Source organism: Centruroides sculpturatus, unplaced genomic scaffold (assembly GCF_000671375.1).
Source record: "Centruroides sculpturatus isolate CEXI.00-Female unplaced genomic scaffold, Cexi_2.0 scaffold345, whole genome shotgun sequence".
NCBI lineage: Eukaryota > Metazoa > Arthropoda > Arachnida > Scorpiones > Buthidae > Centruroides > Centruroides sculpturatus.
The window spans coordinates 438,159-445,049 of NW_019384515.1; positions in this window are offsets into that span (position 1 = coordinate 438,159).

The window sequence follows — 6,891 nt, forward strand, 5'->3', positions numbered from 1 at the left end:
TAGAAATGTGGCCGTATTAATTGCTTCTGCCCATAGTGACTGAGGTAGACAACATTATGCACCTTGCCATTTTGACAAGTGTTCGATTTGCACGTTCTGCTACGCCATTTTGTTGTGGGGTGTATTCGACACTTAGTTAGTTGTCGTACGATTCCTTCTTCTTCGAGAAAGTTGTTAAATTCGTTTGATAAATATTCTCTACCGTTATCCGTACGTAGCTTTTTGATTCGATGACTTGTATGTTCTTCGTTTATAAGATTTAAACGCTTGGAAAATATCCGAGCGACTTTTTAGCATTATAGTTTCCATGTAGCGTGTACAGTCATCAATAAACATTGCAAAGTATTTTACACCTCCTAGTGAGACGGTTTTCATCGGGCCACATATATCTGAATGCACTAAACCCAAAATTTCTTTCTCTCGATGATGCGACTTCTTAAATGGTTGAACATGTATTTTCACAGTTTAATTCTCTTGCTTTTGTTGAAAGTTCCATACCTTCGACTAGTTGTTCCATTTTCATTTTTTTTTAGATCATTAATATTTATGTGCCAATATCTTTGGTGCCACTTTAATAGGTTTTCTTCAGTAGTTTCTGACAAAAACATCGTTTGGTCTTCCAATTCATTGACAACATATAGGTTATCATGTTTCATAGCTGTTGGCATCGTAGTACCATCTTTACGTTTGTTGATTGCATAATTCTCCTTAAATACAACAATGTATCCTTTGTCGTTGACACTTGCTATCGATAAAAGGTTGTGGCGCAATTCCGGTACATATAATACGTTTTGTAGTTTCACGGAACGTATTGTTCCTTGATTTACTTTCAAGCTGAGATTCACATCACCTATACCAACTGCTTGCACATAATTCTCTGTGTCAGTCTATACTTTAGATTGTTCAATTTGATCTAGAATTAAGAATTTCCATTGGTCGTTACACATATGTCTTGTCGCACCACTATCTAAATGTATTTATATGCGAAATTATACCCCGACTTACGCTAATTCGACTTACGCGGTTACCGCTCGGTCCCACCTATCGCGTAAGTTCGGAATATTATTGTAGGGGAGACCGGGGCAACTTCGGCATGCGGGGCAAGTTTGTCAAGCGCTTTTTTAAAAAAAACAAATTAAAAGGAGACTTTGGTTATAGGTTAGGCAGTTGAGTTTTATTGGTGGCTTGTTGAGTGTAGTGTTTTTATTGTTCTCCAACAAGCGTAGTTGAATTATCAAGCAAATTTTCATTTTCGTTCAATTCCATATAATATTTTTTTTCCATTTATATTGAATTGGCAGGTTTTGTTATAATTCCATGATAACGAAAGTTACTTTTCCTGTTAGAAGGATGTAACTTCAACTTATTCACGTGGCCAGATCGTGGCTTGGCATTCTGTTCTCAGGGTTGTACTTAATGTTTCGAAATCATGACTAGCGGGGTAAGATCGGCAACATAAAGCCACATTAGAAGCAAAGGATAAAAATCAAACAGATGATAAATGAAAACATGTTTGCATTTGTTATTCATGTATATATGTCTTTGAACTTGCATTTCGTTGTAATAATATTAAATGGGTGTTGGATTTGTATTTCTTTGTTTTAATAGTGAATTCCAACTTATACATTGTTAATAACATAATTTTATATACGTGCCTATCTTGCCCCATTACTGTTGCCCCTATACCAGGGGCAACTTTAATAAAAATAATTAAAATAATTACAACTTTACAAAAAGAGAGAAGTTGCCGATCTTGCCCCTATACCCGGGGCAACTTCGTCAATTTCTCTCTTCTTGTAAAGTTGTAATTATTTTAATTATTTTTATTTCCAAACTGATTTTAACCAGTTCTATAGTAAGGTAACATTCCAATAGACAATATGCAAAGCTTTTTTTTCAGTTTACAGCAGTATTTATTACACAAAATTTAAGTAAAGCTTAACATGCCGATCTTGCCCCGATCTCCCCTATATAAAAACAGCATTCACATTTATCCACAAGTTTACCTGTATTTTGAAAATTATAAAATTTACATATTGAACACAGTAATATTTAAATTGCGAAATTGAGATTAAATATGTGATTAAGTATAATTATTGATTTAGACGTGTAATTGCAATGTATTTCATTTGAGAAACACATGCAATTACAATTAATACAAACTGAATACCGTGTACCGTACTGCATGTAAAAAGCATTTTACTGTAATAAATTAACCCCTAGTTAATTTTCATTATAGACAACTTTATGTTTCATAAAGTATTTTTTGAGGTCTGTCTTATCAGGTAAATTACTGTACACAGTGTATTCATTAATTTTCATTTTCATGTAGTAAAGGCTCTATGCCTTCATAAAAGACGTACTTTTTCTTTGTTTAAGGGTATTTGGGCAGTTTATTCTCTGTTGTATTCTCAAGCAAACAATACATACAAGTACAGTATAGTATTTTCTGAGGACGCCACACTCATACTTTTTTTTTTAACCCCATTTCCGATAACCCGGCATTTTCACAAACTCGGCCACCCTTCGGTCCACATTAGGCCGAGTTTTCAAGATTCTAATGTATAAAAATTTACTAAAATGTATTAAATTATATTTATAAACTGTAGATATAAGTAATTTTTTACCAAAAATGAAAAATAACAGGTGTGTTTATACATTTATTACAGACTAGAATTCGGTGTATATTTATAGTAACTATAGAAACTTCCTTTAAACTCCACATTTTAAATGTTACCAGCCACGTGAATTTTTTTGATAAGGCGTACTCAAAGATAAGGCAGAAAGCTATCTCTGCACCATGCCTTACTGCTCGGAATTGGCGTGTGTCTCTCTTAGTTAGATCCGGCCGCAGCACTCTGACGAGAAATCCCATCGGGACACTGCAGCGCAGATCACCAAGCCTCCCCACCACGACAAGGTGGAGACACGACGGGGAGGAAAAAACTACCCCCTGCCTTGTTTGCGTATTCCTATCCGGCTTCTCATCACCGATCACAAGAAAAAACGAAAAACAAAATGTTAAAAATATAAAAAATTTTTTAACATTTTTCTTAGAAATTTCGAAAAATGTCTAAAAATTTAGAGAAATTTAGAAAAGGGTACTTATCGGTTGAGGACGCCTGTCGGAAATTGAAATTTTTCCGAAAGATTTTTCAGAAACGCAAGTTTTTATTTTTCAATTTTACTAGCCTATTGTTAATTAGATAATTTCATTCAAAAAGGCAATTTTGATCGCAATTTTCGACTGGTGTTTTCTTAACTCATAAGTCTTGGTTAGATCACACGAGAAGCAGATAGGAAGTACCCCAGTGGCACCACGAGGAGGTAAGGCTCGGAGGATTTGGGTTTCCGCCCCCATTTAGTCCGGAGAGACGCGTATTTCGTCTCTCCGCATTAAATGAAGTCAAACAATTAAATAAGACGCCCGATTGTTATATTACATTCTTATTATTTGTATTGTCGATTGTTTATTGTTTCGTCAATCGGTATATTGATATTTTCACAGAAATTTTTTGCAATTTATAAATCAAATTCTTCACAATTATATTAATGTATAATTAATGAATTAAATTATTGCAGACAATTTGTAAATTCGAACTAGCAACAACATTCTCCATTGCAACTTTTTACTTATCCTGTTTTAAATTTACATAAATTCATAAATATTCACTTTTTATAAACATATTTCTTGTCATTGTCTTAAAGGTATCAACAGTTATTTAGCTTAAATAAATCTAATTTACCCCCGATTCTGCCACTACCGATGGCTTCTTTTGTTGTTAATCCAACTTTAGATCATCCTATCTGTGATTCAGAGGTGAATACAGAACTTCAAAAGATGCGAATTCGTTCTGCTCCCGGGGTGGATAATGTTTCACCGTCTTTAATTGTTTACTCTAGGGATAATTTGGTTCGTTACTTGGCCAAGTTATTTAATCGGGTTTATGACTGCTAGAATTCCGAAATCGTGGTTAGAGGTAAAGATAAAAGTTATCCATAAAAAAGGTCCACTAGACGAGCCCATTAACTTTCGACCAATATTGCTGTTGCCTGTAGTTCGAAAGATATTTGTCTCTATTTTGGCAAATAGATTGCGTATTTGGCTAAGAGAGAGGGATTTGATTCAACCGGTGCAATTTGCTTTCCAACCTCGGGCGAGCACTTTGAGTAATATTCTGATTCTCCACTCCATTATTTGTAGACAACTTTCAAAGAAAAGACAACGTTTACTTGCAGCGTTTATTGACTATGTGAAAGCCTTTGATAGCGTTGTTTTGAAGATTTTGTTATCCAAATTAAAAATGCTTTGAATCTCCGACAAGTTTATTGACATTATTCAATGTTTATTTTCAGGACTGTATGCAAGGATTTCCATTAGTGCCGGATGTACTGATGCCTTTTTATTAGAAAAGGGTTTACCACAGGGTGATACCTTAAGTCCGATATTGTTTATTTGTTATGTTAATGACATGGTACAAGCTGTCAGAAAATGAAGCAAATCTAACGACGCACATAATACACAGTTAAAGAAAAACTTCACAAGAGACCCACAATGAATAGTATGTACGCTTCGACGTCAGAAACAAACGCTGATGGTTTGCAGACGTCTTACAATATCTCGCTACTTATAGCAAAATCTATAAGTAGCGAGATATTGTAAGACGGAATCTGGAAAACCGCATACTATCAGAGAACAATTAATTTTGCCAGCCATTGAAGAGGTTTTAAGAACTGTTCTATACAAACCTGCATATGATATAATTTAAAAATTCCTTTCAGCAACAATACAGTTGAAAGACGCGTTGATGAAATGAGTTATGCTATTGAAAGCTCCTTGTGTAATTATCTGCAAACGACCCATTTCGCTATACAACTGGACTAGTCAACTTTACCTGGTAATGAAGCATTATTATTGGCATATGTTCGTTTTGTTATGGACCAAGAAATCCATGAAGAACTGCTCTTTGCAAGAACTCAGAACTTCGACAACAGACACTAAAAGCGAATCAATATGTAATGTTTTGAGAGATTATTTGATGGAAAAAGCGATTCCTTTATCAAATAATATCAGCGGCAGCAGATAGAGCACCGGCCATGTTTGGGCGCTATCGTGGATTTATAATCCATTTTAAAAAAATGTACCCGGGGTGTTTGCAATATTCTGTGTCATCTATGTTCTCGCAGATATACCAGGTTTCTTCTAGTCACACCCACATAATCTTTTCGATTCCTGTTGACTTTCAAATGGAATTTTATTATTCCAGCTTTCTCTTTCTTTGTATATAGGGTTTCAAACTAAACACGATAAAAACAGCGTAAAGCTGTTTTTATCGTTCCATAGCACGTTGACAAACAACACAACACAATATTAGCGATTATGGCGCAGACTGAAGGAGCGATTGTAAAATGGGAAGAGGATAAAGTCATTAAAACGATGCACTCTCCATCCATTGCGTAGGAGATGGAAAAGGTGGAAATTTATAAAAGTAAAATGAAAAACCGTTACTTAAATGCTAGGAATGCTAATCCAACAGCGTGGAAATATATAATAGAAAAAAGAATGGGACTTAAAAACCCTTAAACCATGTTTCTTTACAGTTAGCTTTGTTTTTTATGTTTTATTTATTTATTTATTTAATATACACACTTCTTTCAATTTATTTTAAAGTTAAATTATTTTTTTGAATTTTAAATATGTGAAACTAGTAGCCCGGGCCGCCCCCTAGTGGGCGTTTTTACAGCAGCGGTGTCATTCCGTGGTATAAATAATAAATTCATATCAATGGGAAATTTTTTCCCTATCCCGTGGGGGAATTCCCCTCCCCTCGGAGAATTTATTTCCCTCCCAGTGGGGGAGGAGTTAGGAAAAAGCGTTAGGTACCTCTCTCCCCACGAGAAGGACGATCTAGCAGCAGCGATGTCATTCCGTGATATAAATAATAAATTCATATTACAAATAAAAATAATAATATACTGAATTTCTCATGGCTTACCCTATGAAAAAGCAGTCAAAAACGCATCTAAAATAGTACAGTAGAATCCGAGTTCTTCAGGGTAATACTTGACCCTCTCACCAGTGGGAGGGGAGAATTTTAAAAAATTCTTAATATGCATTCTCATGGCATATCCTACTAAACCGCAGTCAAAACAGCATTTTTTTGTTATTTTAATATTACGCAAAAAGCTGAATTTTTTGTTAACTAGCAGACCCCGCCACGCGTTGTTGTGGCTCAAAATGTATCTATTGTAAATGTATAACACTTCCCCCGTGGGGGGAGGGAATTTTTCGAAAAATTTCTTCTTAGTGTACATTCTGTTGACGTATCCTATTAAAACGCAATCAAAAACGCAAAAAAACCGCATCTAAAATAGTATAAATAGAAGCAGAGTTCTTTACGGTAAGCCTTAATCTTAACCTTCTCCCTTCAGTGGGGGGAATTTCGACACGTATATTCAGGGCCGGATCATCGCATAGACAAATGAGACAAATGTCTAGGGCCCGGTTTTCAGAAGGGCCCGGTCAAACTGTCTATTTTGAAAAGATTTGTAAATAAGATAGATTACTCTTCTGTTGGACAACTGTATAATACTGGTAAAATATTATATTATTTAAATATTAACCAAAAAGGCTAAATTAAACAAGTAAAACGGCAAAACCGTATTTGGGTCACGACTATGTCTCGGAGACACTACTAAGCGGAATCACTTTGACACTCAAAGCGGATCTCTTTCTCATTCTCCAATCTTCTTTGGTATCGCTGCTTTTGGGCGCGATCGTTCAAACTTCGCCAGCCACGACCACGAGGTCGTCCACGATGCATTTTCGATGAAATTAACCTATCCAATTTCGAAATTTCTCTCCGTTGCGTGTCGGCCCGGGTTGAATTT